This window comes from Canis lupus, chromosome 10 (assembly GCF_011100685.1).
Source record: "Canis lupus familiaris isolate Mischka breed German Shepherd chromosome 10, alternate assembly UU_Cfam_GSD_1.0, whole genome shotgun sequence".
Classification (NCBI taxonomy): domain Eukaryota; kingdom Metazoa; phylum Chordata; class Mammalia; order Carnivora; family Canidae; genus Canis; species Canis lupus.
The window spans coordinates 7091390-7112096 of NC_049231.1; the positions used below are offsets into that span (position 1 = coordinate 7091390).

General features: G+C 39.4%; 1 protein-coding gene and 1 long non-coding RNA gene across 4 annotated transcripts in view; one reads left to right on the top strand and one right to left on the bottom strand.

The window, feature by feature from the left end:
• The window catches only part of SRGAP1 (SLIT-ROBO Rho GTPase activating protein 1), a 270658-nt gene that overhangs the window by 55493 nt on the left and 194458 nt on the right, over positions 1 to 20707 (top strand). The gene's annotated exons all lie outside the window — the stretch shown is intronic.
• LOC111097583 lies at positions 4354 to 13950 on the bottom strand. 2 transcript variants are annotated; one of them, XR_005365329.1, is made up of 3 exons: positions 13415 to 13950; positions 5681 to 5847; positions 4354 to 4687 (listed from the first exon to the last, which is right to left on the bottom strand). It is a non-coding gene; the product is annotated as an uncharacterized LOC111097583 (long non-coding RNA). The 2 variants fall into 2 exon arrangements; XR_005365328.1 differs by lacking the exon at positions 13415 to 13950 and adding an exon at positions 7309 to 8334.

Genomic DNA, 20707 nt, shown 5'->3' on the forward strand with positions numbered 1-20707 from the left:
CAGTTTGATGATCCAACGACATCACATCTCCCTATATTTACAGCTTTATTGAGATATACTTCACATTCCCTGAAATTCACACATTTAAAGTGGTTTAATGGTTTTTAGTATGCTCAGAGTTGTACAACTATTGCCACAATATAAACTCAGAACATTTTCCACACTCTAAAAAGAAACTCTTTACTCATTAGCAGTCACCCCAGTTTTATTCTCCTTTATGCCCTACCCTAACCCCAGCCCAGCCCCAAGCAGTCACTAAGCTACTATCTGTTCCTGTGGATTAATCCACTCTGTACATTTCCTATCGATGGAATCCTACAAATATTTTGATCTTTGTGTCTGGCTTCATTCACTGAGCATGTGTTTTCAGGGTTCATCTGTGTCATCACACGCATCAGTACTTCATTCCTTTTTTTTTTTTTTCTTTTCTAAGATTTTATTTATTGAGAGAGAGATCATGAGTGGGCAGAGAGAGAAGGAGAAACAGACTCCCTACTGAGCAGGGAGTCTGACGTGGGGCTGGATTCCTGGACCCTGAGATCATGACCAGCCAAAGGCAGATGCTTAACCAACTGAGCCATCTCGGTAGGCACCCTACTTCATTCCTTTTTTATGACCAAATAGCATTCCATTATATGGAAATATCACATATTGTTTATCTGTTCATCAGTTCATGGATATTTGGGTTGTTTTCTTTTACTATTATGAATGATGCTGCTGTGAACATTTGTGTACACATTTTTTTATGGACATAAATTTTCCATTCTCTTGGGCATATACTTGGGAGTGGAATTGCTGAGTCACGTGGTTACTCTGTGTTTAGCATTTTGAGGAATCACCAAATTGTTTTTTTGCATTGGCCATACCATTTTATGTTCCACCAGCAATATATGAGGGTGCTAATTTTCTTCACACCATCATCAATGCTTGCTATTATCTGACTTAGTGATTTTATTATTATTTTTTAAGATTTATTTATTTATTTATTTATTTATTTATTTATTTATTTATTTATGATAGAGAGAGAGAGAGAGAGGCAGAGACACAGGAGGAGGGAGAAACAGGCTCCATGCCAGGAGCCCGAAGTGGGACTTGATTCTGGGACTCCAGGATGGTGCCCTGGGCTAAAGGCAGGTGCTAAATCGCTGAGCCACCCAGGGATCCCCTGACTTAGTGATTTGAGCCATCCTAATGACTGTGAAGTGGTATCTCATCGTAGTTTTGATTTGCATCTCTCTGATGGCTAATGGTATTGAGCATCATTTTACGTGCTTAATGGACATTTGTATATGTTTTTTTGAGAAATGTCTATTCTAATTCTTTGCCTAATTTAAGATTGAATTATTTCTCTTTGTTGTTGAATTGTAAGAATTCTTTATATATATCCTAAATACAGATCCCTTGTAAGATACATGACTTACAGATATTTTTTCCCATTCCAGTGAATTGTTTTCATTTTCTTGATGGTGTCCTGTGAGACGTAAAAGGTTTAAATATTTATGAAGTTCACCTTACTTGTTCTTTTGTCACTGTGGTTTTGTTCCATATCCAAGAAACCATTGCCTAAACTAGGGTTCATAAATATTATATATTTTCTTCCAGGAGTTTTATAGTTTTAGCTCTTACATTTAGGCCTATGATCCATATTGTGTTAATTTTTGTGTAAGGTATGAGGTAGAGGTCCAGATTCTTTTTTTTCTTTTTTTTTTTTTTACATATGGTTATCCAGTTATCTAGCACCATTTGTTGAAGAGACTATTCATTCCCCATTCAGTTGTCTTGTATTTGCTGTTGAAAATCACCCATCAGTGTGAGGATGTATATTTGGACTGTCAATTCTGTTTCATTGATGTATTATGTATGTCCTTATGCCAGAACCACACTGTCTTGATTATTGTAGCTTTGTAGTAAGTTTTGAAGTATAAGGCTTCCAACTTTTTCTTTTAAAGGTTCTTCTTTTTTGTTAGTTTTCCCCTGATATCCTGCATTGCTTCCATATGAATTTTAAGACCAACTTACCAGTTTTTGCAAAATTCAAACTGGCTGAGATTTTGATAGGGATTTTGTTGAATTTTCAGATCAATCTGGAAAATGTTCCCATGTTAACAATCGACCATAAGTCTTAAGATCCATGAACAAGCACTGTCTCCCATTTATTTGGATCTTTAATAGCTTTCAACAATGTTTTGTAGTTTTTGGCATATAAGTGTTACACTCATTAAAGATTTTCCTAGAGATTCTTTTTGCTGCATAATATTGTACATGGGATTTTCTTAATTTTGTTTTCAGATTGTTCATTGTTAGCATATAGAAATAGAACGGATTCTCACGTACTGATCTTATATCGTATCACATTTCTGAACTTGTTCTCCTTCTCATTTTAAATATATCTTCACAGGGATCCCTGGGTGGCGCAGCGGTTTAGCGCCTGCCTTTGGCCCAGGGCGCGATCCTGGAGACCCGGGATCAAATCCCACGTCAGGCTCCCTGCATAGAGCCTGCTTCTCCCTCTGCCTGTGTCTCTGCCTCTCTCTCTCTCTCTCTATCATAAATAAATAAATAAATAAATAAAATAAAAAATATATATCTTCACAGTAACAATTTAGTATAATCCAATAGCATCATTTATGCATTTATAAAATCAACCATTGAACAGCTATGAAATTCATTAGGGCCTAATAGGCTTTAAGCCTTGTCTTCCATGATCTTTCTTACATGCAAACATGGCCTCTTGTGTGCAACCTAATTTATCTCCTATCATATCATTTGCTTCATCCTTTGACCTCCATTCTCTTTACTTTATGTTTCTGTACGTAGACTCTGCATTCTAGCATCTCTTTTCAACAAATCTTTGTATCCTTTCAAATCACAGGTCTTTTGTCACCATCCATGACTGCCCCAGGCAAATATAGGCACTCCTATGTTCCTACTGTCTTTTGTACTTGGTTCCATTATAGAAATCATACTACTATACCGGAATTCTTTGAGTGTACACTCTTGAACATACCTTTATAAGGCATCTTTATAGCAATTCATCCTGTTTGATTATAATTGCTAATAAGAGTGTATATCCATCAAGGTTCTCCAGAGAAACAGATTAAGTGGTATGGATTTCAGCAAGTTCAGAATCCGTAGGGGAGGCCAGCAGCCTAGAAACTCAGGCAGGAATTGATGCTGCAGCCTTGAGGCAGAAGTCCTTTTTATCTCTGGGAAACCTTAGATGCCCTTATGGCTTTTCAAATCATTGAGACCCACACACATTATGGAGGCTACTCTCCTTTACTTAGTGTCAGCTGTTTGTAGATGTTTTAAATACCTACAGAATATCTTTACAGCAACATCTAGATTAGTGTTTGCTTATTGGGTACTATATCCTATCCAAGTTGACACGAAACTAACCATCAGAGTACAAATTTCTGTGGAGAAGGGTTGGCATCTCTATTTATCTTTTATTTACTATAGGAAGTCAAGCAGTGTTATGTAATTAATAGATGTTTATAAATGCTTGCTGATTGAACAGGGTTAAGTTCAAAATGTAACTGAAGACTTGAGAGTTGTAATTTTGGCAAGATTATTGCTGCTTAGCAGGTGTTCTATAGTGTCAGATATTATTAACAGGAAATTGTTTTCCTCAATCTCTGGCAACCTATTCATTTTAACTAAATAGGTCTATGCCTTCTGTTCTGGGTTTATTCCCACCTCAAGGTCACTGGCATGTAAACCACTGTTTTATTTTCTTTAGTTGACTATCTTTTTTTAAAAAAAATATTTTATTTATTTGTTCATGACAGAGAGAAATAGAGAAAGAGAGAGAGAGGCAGAGAAGCAGAGACAGAAGCAGGCTCCATGCAGGGAGCCTGATGTGGGACTCGATCCCGGGTCTCCAGGATCATACCCCAGGCTGAAGGCAGCACTAAACCGTTGGGCCACTGGGGCTGCCCTATCTTTTTTCTTTTTTTTTTAAGATTTATTTATTTGGAAAGGGGAGTGCATGCATGTAAGGGGAGGGGTTGGGGTGAGGAAGATAAGCAGGCTTTCCCGAAGCTGGTAGCCCCAGTGGGGCTCTATTTTAGGACCTTGAGATCATGACCTGAACTGAAATCAAGAGTCAGATGCTTAACCAGTTGAGCCACCCAAGCACCCCAGTTGCCTATCCTTCGAACTCTACTTGATTATTAAATTTATCATTCCAGACTGACACAGCATAGCCTGATTCCTTCCCTACCATCTTTGACCCCATTTTGATTGTGTAAGCATTGAAATGCCTCTCTCTCCACGTACAATAATACTGAGTCTTTTGAAACACATTGAGGTCATGGCACATGGTTAAGGAAAAAAAAATACATGGGGCCTTACAGTAATGTTTTAGTAATATCTATGAGACATGGTAACAAAGCAGAATTAGGAGGTTAAAAATATAACGAAAGCAGATATGCGGTGGGAGGTTGTTGATCACGGTTCTAGACGTCATAACATTTTCTTTTGTGCGTTTATATTCTCTCTGCAGGTGATGGTAAAACCAATATAATTTTTGCCTTCTGGGGACAGTGCTTGAACTTATTTCCTATAGGTCAGCTCTTTGGCAGGTGAGAGCAGAGTCCAGCCTACCCTGGTCTTAAAAGACCACACCTGTGGTTCAAGACTCTTCCATTGTCCTGACAGCTTCAGGGTGAAGATGTGGAAGTGTCTGGAGAACAAAGGAAAAAGGAATAGGGTTCAGAAACAATACACTTGCCAATAAATTTGAAGTGTAAGGAAAATAAAAAGCTTAATATAACCCAGGATACTGAAAGCCTCCTAAAAGCATGTGTGAAGTGCCTTTAGCATCCGTAAGGTGGCCCACAGAATTCCCAGGCCTCAGAATTCTTCAAATTTCTGCTAATGTGCCAGCAACATCTGAAGTAGCCTTGGCTCTATCTCTGGAATTTGTGCCGATCCTGGGAGCCCCTGTGCCCATCCATGCAGTGGTGGTGTTGTGTCTAGACGGCTGTGCCCTATGCTGATCTCCCTGAAAAGGCTTCACTCGATTTGGCTGCTGCTGGCTCTACAGCTGCTAAATTAAGATAAACTCTTACATTCCTGACCCAAAATTACTCCATCCCCTTGCTAAGCCTCTGTGTGAAGTGGCACCGCATTGCTTATTCTGTAGTCCCCAGTTGTTGTCAAACTCTGGGCAACCATCTCAGACTTTAAAATATTTAAGCATCGCCTTGATTACTTTACATTTCTAAGAGGTGCTAAATGTTTTAAATAAAGCCTGCCTAAACAGTCTTGTCTCATTCCGGTTTCCTCTCTCAGAGGAAGTGTCTTTCAATAACCCCAAACTACTGGCTTCTAATTTTAGGGATAACCAAGGTAGGATCAGGATGGAAAATAAGCTCCTCTCTATTGATTTGCCTTAGTCATTTTACTCCGAAGCCTATAATTAGCTCTATTTTCTCCACCTGTAATACGTGTTTAGGTTTACAGTGATGTTGAAGAAACAGTGGATGATGTACAAGGTTAGAATTTAGGGAGCCCACTTGGTCCTACTTTTGGATACTGATACAAATGACATTGTGGGTTTGGAGTGGGGAGAAAAGGGATATTATCCATCCACTTCTTTTTTTATTTTTAGTGATATTAACTCACTTGACACTGATCACCCACAATTTTTCAGTTACTCTTTGGAGCGCTTTACCTGCATTAATTTAATCCTCGCAGTACGATAAACCTGGGGGGGGGGGTGTAGGACCATCACCCTCCCTCTTTTGGAGCTGAGGAGACTGGAAAGGGTAGATGTCCAAGGTCACAGAGCAGGTGGGAGGGAGTGTACACAGAGCCCACGATCTTTGCGGCTTTGACCGACTGCGAGGAAAGATGGCAAAGTCAAAATCAAAACCAAAAGCAGGACACGGAGTATAAACCTTGCTCCTCCACATCTGAATGTGGCATGATGGAAATTTTTCTCCATCATTTTAAAGCTATGATGAAGGTTCATTATCTGCAGTGTTAACTCTAAAGAAAGAGGAAGTCACCTAATTATAAGGTGGTAGGCATTTAAGGAACCCCACCCAGAGGGCTTAGATTCCCTTGTGACTGTCACCAGAGTTGTTTTGTAACAGAATTTTAAATACCCAGCAAAGGAATCACCTGCTTGCTCTTTTTTTTTTTTTCCAGTCTTTATGAAATTTCACCAGATGGGGGCCATTCAGCTTATAAAGCTCATATTCAGCTTATAACCCCCTCCTCGACTGGCCTGCCCTTTCCCTCATGACTCAATTCTATAGAAATTCTTGCTTTTCCTGCCTCTGTGTGTTACTCCTTCTGCCTGGAATGCTCCTCACTGTATTTTTCTGGGGAATCCTCCATTTTTTTTTTTTTTTTTAAAGACAGTTCAAAGATCACATCTTCCATAAAGCTTTTTTTTTAAGATTAACTCTCTGCCTCTCCTCATAAACTGATTACTTCCTTCCATGTGACACCAGCTTTACATACTTTTATTTTAGCACGTAATACCTTCTTACAGTGCTTGTCCATGGACTGAGCTGTGTTACTCTTCTTGTTACAGAAATTGAAGATAAGCATTTAGAACTTTTATTTCATTTTTCTAGGTTTCTTTTTTTTTTAAGTATCAGACTGTGAAAGATTCAAAGAAACGGGCCCTTCACCATGATAATTTGAGAAGTACTAGTTGTCATTTTTTCTTATCTATCCTCTCTGCGGGACTGGAAGCACCTTCAGAGCAAAGTTGACCTTGTATGGACAATATTTTGGTGTCAACAGTAATGAATTTCACATCCAGAACTGAGAAACTAGAACTCTCATAAAACAGTTTTTCACAGCAGATACTTGTCCCTTTTTAAAGACTGAATTATACTGTTTTGTGCCTCAGTTGTTACACTTTTATGGTTCCGTCTTTTCCACTATATTCTTAATCCCAAGTGCCAACCATAGTCCTTGGGACAAACTGTGAATGTTCGGTAATTGATGTTGATTGAGTGAACAGGTGAGTGAATTCCAGCTATTTATTTCTTCTTGTTAGTGACCTCCCTAACCCACAGGGAGCAATCCATAGATTGCTTATGATTTAACCCTCTATGCTAATGAAATGTTTAAAACGGGCCCAGAAGAATTAATTTCTAATTCTTAACTCTTTATAAAACCTGCATTTTAATATAAATTAAAAATTTATATTAAATTTTTCACTGTAAAAATCACTAGGCTAACTATAGGTAGGACAGTTTCACTGTAAAAATCACTAGGCTAACTAGAGGTAGCACAGTTTTTTTCATATGAGCAAAGCATTTGCATTCTTTTATTTATTACCTGTACTGATAAAATGCCTTTGTATCCTGCTGCCACTGGTTCACGAGATTGTAACCCTGCTGCACTGGCATTCCCTCCTTTGAAGACTTGAGCTTTAGTTTTTGTCTCTGAGTTGTTCCTCTTTTCGAAAATAATGGTAGCTACAGGAAGCCCTGCGTCTGTCTATGATCCATTTACCATATATTTTTCTTCTAGTGTTTTCTATCCTGCAGATTTACCTAGTTAGGATTTTGGAAACCCTTTGAATGATCCTCTTGTAATTTACATTTGAATTCTAGATTTCAATAACGTAGCTGACCTTGCTTGGAGAGTGCTAAGATTGTTTTCAGATACTGCATTTTAGCTTTCCCCATTTACTGAGCAGTCAGGACTTAGGTTTTGTTATAGTGTATTCGGCTCTTTGAGTTCTTTTTCTTCTCACCTATTTGTAAGAAATAGCCATCAGGAAATAAGTGAGGTATTTGAAATGGGACTAATGCATGCAGAACCGAATAAAAGTATACTTCCATTAACTTTGGTCAAAGATACATATGTTGTAAAATTAATCTTCAAATATTTCAAGCCAGGCTTGTTAAATAAGCAACATAATAAGAATCAACAGATCGAGTGTTTTCATTGTCATTGCTTAGTTTCTTCCAGGGCAAATTAGTATTTTTGAAAAAAGAGGAGGTGGGCAGGGTGGACTGTCCTCTGAATAATTTACTTCCAGGCAATCAGGAAGCATAAAAGTATAAATGATATTCCAAGCGAGCTGCCAAATGTTATAATCCAAATAAAAGCATTTCTAGGGGAACCAAAAGAACCAGGGATACTCTGGAATACTAGGATAAAAAAAAAAAAAAAAAAAAAAACTTCAAGCAGATTGCATTCATAGAGGAATAAACTCTGGGTGAGGACAAAACCACTAATAAAGAGGAGATGAGAGAATAAAAGCAGCGGTCCACATTTTGAAGATTTTTAGCCAGGGACACTGAGTGATCATAGCAACCGTCTCCAAGGAGACCCATGGAAATGTGAAAAACGCTGAGGTCACACAGGCGCCCAGAGAAATTCCGTATTGATTAACAGCTTCTAGATGTAGCTTTTTCGCTTCACCTTCAATGCCTCCAGCCTTTTAAACAGCATTTATTAGAAGGATAAAGGAAAACTAAATGTGATTTACTCAGAAGAGAAAAAGTAACTCTCAGAACAGACACTCTGCTTAAAACATTGTGCGCAGCCTTTCACTGCACTTCAAAAGCTATTCAGAAACTTGGATATTAATGAAGTGAGAAGGCCTGGGGATTCAATGGAAGCCTTGGTCATAGGTGGTAGTGATGGTTATTGTTTCAGTGAAAAGGATGCAAGTTTGAATTCTAGGGGCTGGAAGCAAAGCTCCCAGAAAGGGTTCTCTTGTAAGTTCTTCATTACTAAGCAGGCAGCTCCGGCTGGTTTAGGGACCCCACCCTTTTCCAATCCTTCCATCCCACTGGCTCTGCAAGGGCATTGTCGAGGTGGATGGTGAGAAACGATGTGTTGTGCACCGGGAGCAATGGTTTCCTTAGTTCACTCAGCCAGTTAACATCATTGCTTGTCTGCAGCAGCCCAGCCAGCTCTTTATCAGACACTGGGAAAGCAAATGTCGCCTGGGGCCTCCAGATGCTAAAAGTTTAAAGAGGAGAGGGACTAAATAAAAAATGAAACCAGTAATTGCATGGGATAGGAAGCATGCACAGGACGTTATAAACGTACAGAGACTAGAGGGAGATGATGGGGAGACATTGGAATCAGGACGCAATTCCAAGAGGAAGCTTTGGCGTGTCTTGAAAGCCCAGAAGGGGAGGATAAGGTGCCCTGGGTGAGGTTATGTGGTGGGATATAAGGTAGGTCTGGGAATTGCACCCAGGCCAGGAAGCTCGAGGGGAAGTAGTCAGGGCGTGGGATGTGACCGCAGTTAAGGACTCCTACGTGTTCCTTTTATTTATTAATTCTGGAGAAATAGCATTTTCTATTGGGAAAGGCGGTATCCTACTTGGTCAAACTCAAGAGGCTGGACCACTGGGAGCTGCTGACTTTATTACTAGAGGACCTTTGGGGATTTCTGCCCTGATCTTAACCTTGTTCTGCAAGGTCAGTTTGCATATAGTTATCACATGTCAACTTTCATGAATCTCACTTACAGGATTTAGTCAAATTGCAAGCCTTCTATCTACCCCATGGAGTAGTTATGCAGATTACATGAGCAAATATGTGTAAAACACTCAAATACTGCCTAATGTATAGTAAGAACTGTAGAAAGGATCATTGTTATGAGTCAGTATTATTATTAATCTGGGAATCTTCCAAGTCATTGGAGTACCTGGAGTGTCCTCTGGATCCGTGGCCTGAACAGAGCTGGAACAGATCTCTCAGAAGCACTGAGAGGTCTCCAAGAGGCTGCGGTCCCTCTGCAGGGAGGGGTGCCCTGGGTCCTTGGCTATAGCTCAGATGGAAAACATGGATTAATCCAGTGAAAGTTTCTTCTTTATGGTGGGTGTGCTGGGAACACCGTGAGCCAGCAGCACTGCAGAGTTTGATCCTTTTGGGTAGAGGTGTTGCTATAGAAATTTTTAGAAGGGACCACATGGGTTCCACACCAATAAAGGCCCCGGGTTTCATTTTCTTTCTTTCTTTCTTTTTTTTTTTTTTTTCAACTATATAATAAGGTATTTAACATGTGAAACACGGATTTTGCTTTTTGTGGGGTTTTAAAAATTATTTATTTATTTATTTAATTTATTTATTTTTTAGAGAAGGAAGGAGGAGAGGTGGAGGGGCAGAGGAAGACAGAGAAAGATATCTCAGGCAGGCTCCATGCTCAGCGTGGAGCCCACTGCGGGGCTCAGTCTTGCAACCCTGAGATCATGACCTGAACTAAAGTGAAGAGTTAGTTGCTCGACCAACTGAGCCACACAGGCAGCCCTTGCTTTTTTGTTTTTGTTTTGTTTTAAAAGAGCGTGTTACAACTGGTAGTGCAAACCTACTCTCAAGAATTGCTAATTACTTTTTGAATATCATCTCCAGAGCAGAGCCTGCTCAGGCCCAAAGTTCGAAACAGTTTAGTAAGCCTGCTTCTGGAGTTCTTGCATACACTGACTTCCCAAGCTAGTTGTGAGGAATTAGTGAGATAATGTGTCTAAGTTGTTTAGCTTAGAGAAAAGCCCTCAAAAGATGGCAGGTGCTATTTTTACTCTGTTCATCTGGATGATCTCCTAGGTTGGTGTCTAGGGCAGATGCAAGATTAAATTGTTCTGTCCTCACTGGAAGTTTGGTGGTTACAGGATTTTCCTAGAACATCTTTAGTTTGACCAGACTACAGAAATAACTATAGGATCCCAAATTGGTCCATGTTTTAAAATTGGACATGGAGGAAGTTGGTCATAGAAAAACTGCCTGAAGAATTCCAGTTGCTTACAGCCACTGAGACAGACATCTTTCATGGGGGAAAATTATGTTATTGTGTAATAATAATATCGTGCCAGGAAAAGTGCTTAATTCATCCTTCCTTCTTTCCTTCCTTTGTAATGTCTCAAGTTTTTATTTAAATTCTAGGTAGTTCACGTATAGTGTAATATTAGTTTCAGGAGTAGAATTTAGTGATTCATCACTTACACATAACACCCAGTGCTCATCACTACAAGTGCCCTCCTTAATTCCCATCACCCATCTAGCCCATTCCCCACCCACCTCCATCAACCCTCTATCTCTATAATTAAGTAAATTATTTCCTTCTTCAGTGATCATAACCACTCCATTACCCTGTTTTATAGATGAGGATACTCAGGCACAGTGAAGTTAAGTAACTCATTCATAATCACTCAGTCTAAGAAGACTGACTAGAGCCTGGATTTGAACCCAAAGGTGTCTGATTCCAGAGTCCCAGCATTAAATCCTTAGTGCTCTACTGCCTTGCTTGTGCTATCTAGGCCATTCGTTCATGCATTCATTCATTTATTCCACAAATATTTATTGTATACGTCAGGTACTCTTCTAGGCCTTGGTGATACTGAAGTGGACAAGAATGTCAAAGATACCACAGTTACAGAGATTATGTTCCAGTGGGAGAAACTTAAGAAAATGAATGTATGTGTTATGTATGTATATATACATATGTGCCTTGAGCAGGCATGTGTCCCATGAAGAAAAATAAAGTCCAGAGAATGGGGGCAGCAACTATTTTATATAGCTAGGGAGAAAGTAACTAAAAGGTTACCTAAAAGAGCAACTTACTCCTTCATCTTGTTTTAGCCATTACTTTGTATTTTAATTTATATTACCTGAATTTAACACACATGCTACTGTGTTTGTAAGTTATGAAGCCTAACAGTATACCTGGGAACCTACCCCCCTAATCTCAGTTCTGTTTCATCCCCCTTACTCTGTCTCAGCCCATCTACCTGTCTATTCTTTAGAGTAACCACTTCTTAAATTTTTCGTTAAATTTTTCTCTTGCCTTTTATAGAAGTAGTGTTAATCACTTACTGGAAATATCCATAGCACTATACTGTTATATTTTGCCTATTTTGTCTTATAAAAACAGTATCCTTTTTCCACATTGTTGCTATGTGGCTGTAGTTCATTCATTTTAACAGCTGAGTTATGGTCTGTTGGGTGAATGTGCAAAACCTATCGATTCGTTGCCTCGTTGATGGATATTTGGATCGTTTCCAGACTCTTACTCTTTGAACAGTGCTGCTGAACATTCTTTTGTGCACGTCTTGCGGCACATACATGGGAGTTTCTCCATGATATTCCTGCAAGTGGAATTTACATGATAATACCGAATTGTTTTCTAAAGGGGTGGTACCAGTCTATATTCCCACCTAGAAGTAATTAAGAGTTCCAGTTGATCCACTTGGGATGAGGAGACATCTTCATTTTTGCCAGTCTAGTGGGAATAAGATAATGTTACATGGCGTCTTCATTGTCGTTTCCCCAATAACTAATGAGATTGAGTCTCTGAGAAAATGATTTTTGAGGAAAACCTGAACGAAATGAAGGACCAAGCCATGCAATACTGTGGAAATAGAACATTCCAAGGCAGCATTTCAGAGGTAGAGACAAGCCAAGGAGCAGGAAGAGATAGTTGTGAAGAGAGAGAAGTGAACCAGGAGAGATGAGATGAGGGAAGGAAAGCAGGCACTAGGTCTCCTGGGACCTGGGAGCCCATGGTCAACACTGTGTTTTAGGTTTTATTGTAAGAGTTATGGGAAGAAATGGGAGGGCTCTTAGATGGGGAGATTGATGCTTTTTTTTTTTTTTAAGATTTTACTTATTCATGAAAGACACAGAAAGAGATGCAGAGACATAGGTAGAGGGAGAAGCAGGTTAGAGGGAGAAGTAGGTTCCCTGCAAGGAGCCTGATAGGGACTTGATCCCAGGACCCTAGATTACGACATGAGCCAAAGGCTGATGCTCAATCGCTGAGCCACGCAGGCGTCTCTTCATTGACGCTTTTAAAAGATCCTTTGGGGGCGCCTGGGTGGCTCAGTCAGTTAAGCATCCAACTCTTGATTTCTGCTCAGGTTGTGATCTCAGGGTTGCGAGATCCAGCCCTGTGTCGGGCACCATGCTCAGTGCAGAATTGGCTGAGATTCTCTCCCTCTCCCCTCCCTCTGTTTCTTCCCCTGCTTGTGCTCTTGCTGTCTCTCTTAAATAAATAAATCATATCTTTAAAAAATATAAAAGATCCTTTTGGCTTCTATGTGAATAAACTCTAGGAGGTGAGGAGAACAGGACCCTAGAGAGGAGTTGGACACATGCAGAAGTTACAGTAAGAGATGAATCTAGCTTCAACCAAAATGCTGGTGGAGAAGGTGGTGAGAAGTTGGGTTCAGGGCATATGCTGAGGGGTGAGGCTGGTGAAACCTGTTGATGGTTTGGATGCAGGGGTGAGGAAGAGAAGAATTAAGGATGATCTCTTGGTTTGCGAGTGAATAGCAGTGGGTGTAGACTGAAATGGGAAACTGGGAAAACTGAAACTGAAATGGGAAAGAATGGGGAGAATGACAGCCCTGAGGAGAAAATAAAAAGATTTTTTTTTTTACTGTAGAGACTGTATGTTATATACATATAGATACCTACTCACCAAGTCATCTCCTGATGTCTTAGAAGTCCCTCCAATTAAACATGGGCAAAACTGGACAAGTGCTGTCATCCCACACCTGAACGCCTTCCGTCTCCATGAGTGGCAGCCCATCCATCTGGTTGGACAAGCCATAAATTTGGGAGTCATTTCTGACACCTCCGTCTGGCTTATCAGCATTACCACTCCATCTCCACAGCATGGAAAACCGTCTGAGATATTTCTGAAATCTGTTCAGTCCTCCCCATTTCTGCTGCTGCCACCCCTAGTCTCAGCCAGCATCAGTTCTCACCCCCAAACTGCTGCTGTAGCCTTCCTAACTGAATTTTTTCTGGTCTTTCGATCCACTGTCCTCTTTGCAACCAGCTCATTTGAAACCCCCCAGTTGAAAACTTTTGAAAGACTTTTTTCTTAAATTGCTTTTAGCATAAATCTAATAAGACCAAAACCCATGGATAAGCAGACCTTGCTCATATCTGCAGTCTCATCTCTAGGTTTTCCACCCTCTCTGGGCATCTCTTAGTTCCTGGAAAGCACCAGTCCCTTTCCTTTCCTGGGCCTTTGCACAGACTGTTCCTAGAATACTACCTCCTGTCACCCTATGTCATAATGATCCTTTAGATTTTAGCTCAACTGTTACGTCCTTGAAAAAGCCATGTGCACCATTCTCTTGCCAACTAGCTCAGGTTTTCCTGTTACCTGTTCTTAACAGGTATAATTTCAAAGTTTTCCTTCTTAGCACTTACACAGTACATATATTTGCATAGCTATTAATATCTTTCCTTAGGATGTAAACTCTGGAAGGTCCATAAGACTCTCTTTTGTACACCATTATATTTTCAGGGTTGAGCACAGTGCCTGGTACATAGAAACTACATAATGAACATTTCTCGAGTAAATCAGTGAAAGGGGAGGAAGAAGCCTTGTCCAATACCTGAATCAATATTATAGGTCTTTCTAAGAGAGATGCTTTATTGATTGTGGTAAAGTCTTTCAAACTTGCTTGAAATAACCTAATTCTGTTTTAGACGTCCTTATCAGTCACAATTTTACATTCATTGTTTGCTGTAGATGAAATCAAGAATCAATTATTTCTAACCTAAGAAATTTATTTATAACCTAACCTACTCTAAGAAATTTCTGGGCACAAATTTAACTCAATTGAGAATATTCTGTTCATCATTCCAGAACAAATAGCCAGATATAAAGGAGGGTGGCTGAAAATAATAAGTATTTCTTTTTTTAATATCATTTTTTAAAAGATTTTACTTATTTATTTATTTGAGAGAGAGAGAACAAGTGGAGGGAGGGGCAGAGGGAGCAGTAGACTCCCTGCATAGCTGGCAGCCTGACAGGGACTCAATCCCAGGAACCCTGGGATGGTGACCTGAGCTAAAGACAGACACTTAACCCACTGAGCCTCCCAGACACCCCAATAATAAACATTTCAATAGTATTTACAGGTTACAAAATATTTTTGTATTACAAATACAAAATTTCAGATGCCCTGGAATGAAGTTTTTCTTTATGCAACATGTAACTTCATCAGTTAAATCTTCCAAATAGTCTCCATTACCTACACAATTAAAATCTTAGTTCTTTATAAATATAGACTAGGTCTCCATCATTTTACCCCAGCCTACTTTTCTGGCATCAGGTCTCAACACTTCTTGGGTTATCCTTCACATTCCAGCAGCACCAAACTGTTTGCTGTTGCCCCAAGTTACATCAAGCGCCCCATCTCTGTGCTTCTGTGATACTCGGGGCAGGGTGCACATCAGTTTACTTGTCTCTCCAAATGGACTGTGAGCTCTTTGAGGGAAAACACGATGTCATTTTTTATAGTCAGCTCCAGTAGTACAGAGCCTGCTATAGAGTTGGAACTCAGTGAATGCTTGATGAGTGAATGAACAAACTTACAGTCAACCATAGGCATAGGTCTGTTTGATTTATAAAAGGGGGCACACACCTTAAGACTTGTTACTTGATCAATACTTCACCGAAGACTTATTTGATAATCAAGAACTTCCTCTCTATTCTGTCTGTATCTAATCCTATCATTTGTGTCATTGAGGTTAACCTTTGCTTTGGGTTGTGGGACTGCAGTGAGTTCCTGTTTAGAAAGCAGATAAAATAGAAAACCCAGAAATAAGCCCACAATAAGATGGCCAGATCATCTTTGACAAAGGAGGAATGAATATACAATGGGGAAAAATCTCTTCAACAAATGATTTTGGGAAGACTGGAAAATCACATGCAAAAAGAATGAAACAAAGCCACTTTCTTACACCATACACAAAAATAAACTCAAAATGGATTAAAGAGCTAAATGTGACACCTGAAACCATAAAGATCCTTGAAGAGAGAATAGGCAGTAATTTCTCTGACACTGGCTGTAGCAACATTTTTCTAGATGTGTCTCCTAAGGCAAGGGAAATAAAAGCAAAAATAAACTCTTAGGGCTAAATTAAAATGAAGTTTCTGCACAGTAAAGGAAACAGTTAACAAAACCAAAAGACAACCTACTGAATGGGAAGAGATATTTGCAGATGAGGTATCTGATAAAGGGTTAGTATCCTAAATATATAAAGAATTGATACAACTCAAAACCTAAAAAACAAATAATCCAATTAAAAAATGGGCAGAAGACATGAACATTCTTTAAAAAAGATTTTATTTATTTATTCCTGAGAGACACAGAGAGAAGCAGAGACCTAGAGAGAGAAGCAGGCTCCTCGCAGGGAGTCCCATGTAGGACTCAATCCCCAGACTGGGATCATGCCCTGAGCCAAAGGCGGATGCTCAACCACTGAGCCACCCAGGCATCCTGAACAGATATTTTTCCAAAGAACACATACAGATGGTCAACAGACACATGAAAAGACATCAGCATCACCCATCATCAGGGAAATGCAAATCAAAATCACGAGATACCACCTCAGATGTGTCAGATTGGCTAAAATAAAAAATGCAAGAAATAACTAGTATTGGGAAAGATGTGGAGTAAAAGGAACCCTCTCGCACTGTTGAGGGGAATGCAGCCACCCTGGAAAACAGTATGGAGGTTCCTCAAAAAATTGAACATAGAACTACCCTACGATTCAGTAATTGCATTTCTGGGCATTTACTCCCAAAATACAAAAACACTAATTCAAAGGAATACCACCCCTGTGTTTACAGCAGTATTATTTACAATAGTCAGACTATGGAAGCAGCCCAAGTCTCCATGGATAGAAAAATGGATGAAGAAGATGTGGTATATATATATACATACACAAAGGAATATTATTCAGCCATAAAAAGAATGAAAATTTGCCATTTGCAATGACATGGATAGAGCTAGAGAATATAATGCCGAGTGAAATAAGTCAGATAAAGACAAATTCCATATGCTGTCACCTGTATATAAAATTTAATAAACAAATGAGCAAAGTAAAAAAATCAAAACTCTTAACTATAGAGAACAAACTGATTGTTGTTACCATTGGGGAGGTGGCTGGGGGAATGCGTGAAATAGGGGATGAGGATTAGAGAGTACACTTACCATGATGGGAAAAAAAAAAGCCAATAACCAGGGTAACCAGATAATTAATAGAACGTTTGATGGTATCTGCTGCGGGATATCTGTACTGTTTGCTACTATAATTCATGAGGACTCGCCTACTTAAGTGTGAAATCCTTATGTTGGCCAGTCCATAAACTAAAAATGTTAATTCTATCACTCAGAAGTAACACTGTTAATACTCTGTAGTACCTTATTAGTCTTTTATCTATGCCTATATAATTTTCCTAAAATGGGATCACGCTGTGCCACTTTTTGGGTATGGGGATAAGGAAGTAGTTCTCAATATTTTTTACCAGTCATATCAAAGAAATTTCTCGTGATTTCACATAAAAGAGAGAAAAATTTGAGATTATAGCTTCTCGGGTACGTAATTATGATGGTATTTAATAGCTAGCCTCATTCTGTCTCTCTAATCAAAATTATGTACCTCCAAATGCCCATTTTTAAATTCATTGCATAATATAATCAAGATAATTTCCTCCCTTATTAGACTAAGTAAGACACTTTGATAACAGTCTCCTTTGAGTTTCTTAGTTTTATATAAGAAGTACACAAGATGGCTGTCAGAAGTTAATTTCAGGGAAAGTCACAAGAAAAGACTCTAGTTTTGTACCATAGGCTCTGAAGCAACCAAACTAATTAATTGGTAACTTGAACACTCTAACCCTGTAAGACACTCACACAATTTGATATGTGACAAAAAAAACAGTGAGCTCCTTTGTCTTCAGATTTTTGTTACCGTGCTAATTTTACTTCCTCAGAGGTGCCTCAGTTTATTATAGTCTTCTGATTAAGCCTCAGAGAAAGTGGGTATCATCTGTCTTTTAAGTTGAGTTTTTGAGGTTGAGCAGGGCTTCTATTAGGCATTCCCCACCCCAACCTAGTGCTACATGTGATCAGGAGGTAAGTGGGTCACAAACAAATTCTCTATTAATTTTTCATGTGTTCCCTGACTACGTATTTTACTAGATCTTCTAATTTTGGGCATGATTTTCTGGAGAAGCATCGGAACTTTTAAAAATGCCAATAGCTGATTTATTTTACGATTTCAAAAAATATATATTTGTAATCATTGATAACTAAAGAGTATAGGACTGAGCAAAAAAAAAAAAAAATACTCTAATGAACTTTGCTGCTTAAGTGAATAGTGGCTTCCTTGACTTTATTCTCTGGGTCTGTGGCACCTGTTACTGAGGACTGAGTAGGGAGCAGTTTGGGGAACTCACAGAGGGATCGTCCTCTTGGGGGTTTGGTTGCTTTGCAGCTTGGTTCTTGAGAGCCACTTTTTTGGGATGTGAAACTTGTAAAATGTGTGAAGGCCTCTAAGAGACTTCCAACCTTTAGGCTCTGTCTTTGTAGTGCCTGGCACATAGTACCAAGGCAATAAATATTTGCCAAGCGAATGATGGAAATGAAGAATTAATTATTTTTAAACTTTTGTTTTTTAAAAAAATGAGATCACAGCTTGAGCCCAGCCATCCCATCTGGTTGAAGGCTATTTATAGCACTTAAAGTGGTATCATTGTGCCATGGTACAGGAGGGGTGACTGTAACTGTACTTGATGTTACCCTGTGTGTCCATAATGCTTGAAAGAACAGATGATTTAAAGTAGGTGTGATTTGTTGCCTGGATCTTGATTTAGCAGCAAAAGCTCTTTCAGATTAAGTGGCCAGCCTTCTCCAGCCTAGACTCAAAGATAGGCTGCTTTAGACACGTATCATACCAGCATTCGTAGATTCAAGGTGCATCTATGGCGGACATTACTCACTTTCTTCTTATGGGCTGTTTGCTTCCCACCTCCACAACTTAGTCTCTCTTCAAGGCAGTTAAATGCTAGGCCTTCACTTTTTTATTGCTTGGGCATTTGGAAAAATAAATGGATGTACAGCATCTTCATTTTGAGGAGTTAAATTAGAAGAAGAAAAAAATTGCTAATATTTGCATACATTAAAAAGCTTCATTATTAAAATTATGCCACCTAAGGTATACCTGCAGTGTGGAAATTAAAATTCATAAGTGACCTGATACCATTCTCAGTGACCTAGAATTCAAATTTTCGGGGGAAGTGTTACAGCAAAGAAAAAGTGCTAACACTTACTGAGAATTTATGTTACCTAATTTTCACAGTCACGAACATAGTATCAGAAGTAGAAAATCCAGGGGGGCTGGGATGGTTCCGTTGGTTAAGCAGCCAAATCATGATTTCAGCTCAAGTCATGATCTCAGGGTCCTGGGATGGAGCCTTGTGTCGTGTTGGGTGGGGGATGGTGGGTAGGGGGGTGGGGGGGGTCCATGCTCAGCAGGGAGTCTGCTTGGAGATTCTCTCTCTCCCTCTACCCTTCTGCCTGCGTGTGCACTTTCCCTCAAATAAATAAATAAATCTTTAAAAAAAAAAGGGGGGGGGGTGGGTAGAAAATCCAGCAAGGAAGAAATGAGAATGGAGGAAAGTAAAGAGAGGGAAGAAAGGAGTATTTTGTGTGTGAAATACTGGATGCATTAATAAAATGGTCCTGTGCGGCGAGTGAAAAATCAGTTTGGAACAAGGAGGACTACAGTTTGGCTGAAGTTTCAATGGATTTCTCTTACAGTCTTTTCCTCCAAATTTTATTTCACGTGCTAAAAATCATTGCATGAGGTATATTTACAGCACTTTGATATTATACTAGTGGCTTAAGGTACATGATTGTCTCTCCTTCACACCATACATCAACTCTATGGACTATTTGAATGCTCCAGAATTACCTTTCTAATTTAATATCTTAACAGCAAACAAGTGTGTTTTTTTCTAAATATAACTAATAATAATAGCTATGAGTTACTGAGCTGGGACTGCATGTTAGTCACTTTGCTGTTCAGTGTCCTTCAATCTGCACAATATCCATAGGGTGGATACGAATACAGTTATCATACCAGTTCTATACTTGAGGAAAATGAGGCTCAAAGAGGTTAAGTTCCTTGGCCAAGGTCATCCAGGTTGCAAGTGGAAAGCTGGGATTCAGATCAACTTTGTCCCCTGTCCTGAGTCTGAGCGCTGCCTTCTTTCTGGGTAAGGCTTACATCTCTTTTTGTTTATAGATCTAATGTCATTAGGGTTCTCATAGGATTTAAATATGAGTTGCCAGTCATACTGAAATTATTCCATTTGTTATATTGCCTCGTAATGAGCCCAGACCTCTCATCTAACATTTCATTGTGTTTGCCAAGCATCTCTACCTGGATATTTTTCTAATACCTCACACTCCTCATCTCTACACACTCCACTTTACCTGCCCCCAAATCTATTGTATAATAATGAGGGTTCAATGACTAAATACATATATATTTCATTTTTATGTCTCTGTTATTATTTTCTCTTGGAACTCTCGAATAGATTCTGCTCTTTTGGCTCAGGGGACGTTGGGTGATCATCCATTCCAATTCTGGAGTTCTAGAACTTGCTCTTTCAGGCAGCCTGTGCACACCCCTACCACACTGCAAGATCCCCAAGGACAGGTATCACTGTATCCTGCTACCTAGTGTGGTCCCTGGCTTGCCCATATTATGTACTTGGTAAAAATTTGTTGACTGACTGGATTGCTACCCTTACGCTGATGCTGACTAGCAGGCAAGCCAGCCAACATATTTGAGATCGCATCCTCATATTTACAAGGGAAACTGCAGATTCCCCACACCTGACCCCACTTTTCCTTAACTCACAGTGACCGAATCCTTTTGGCAAAATGTTAATTTA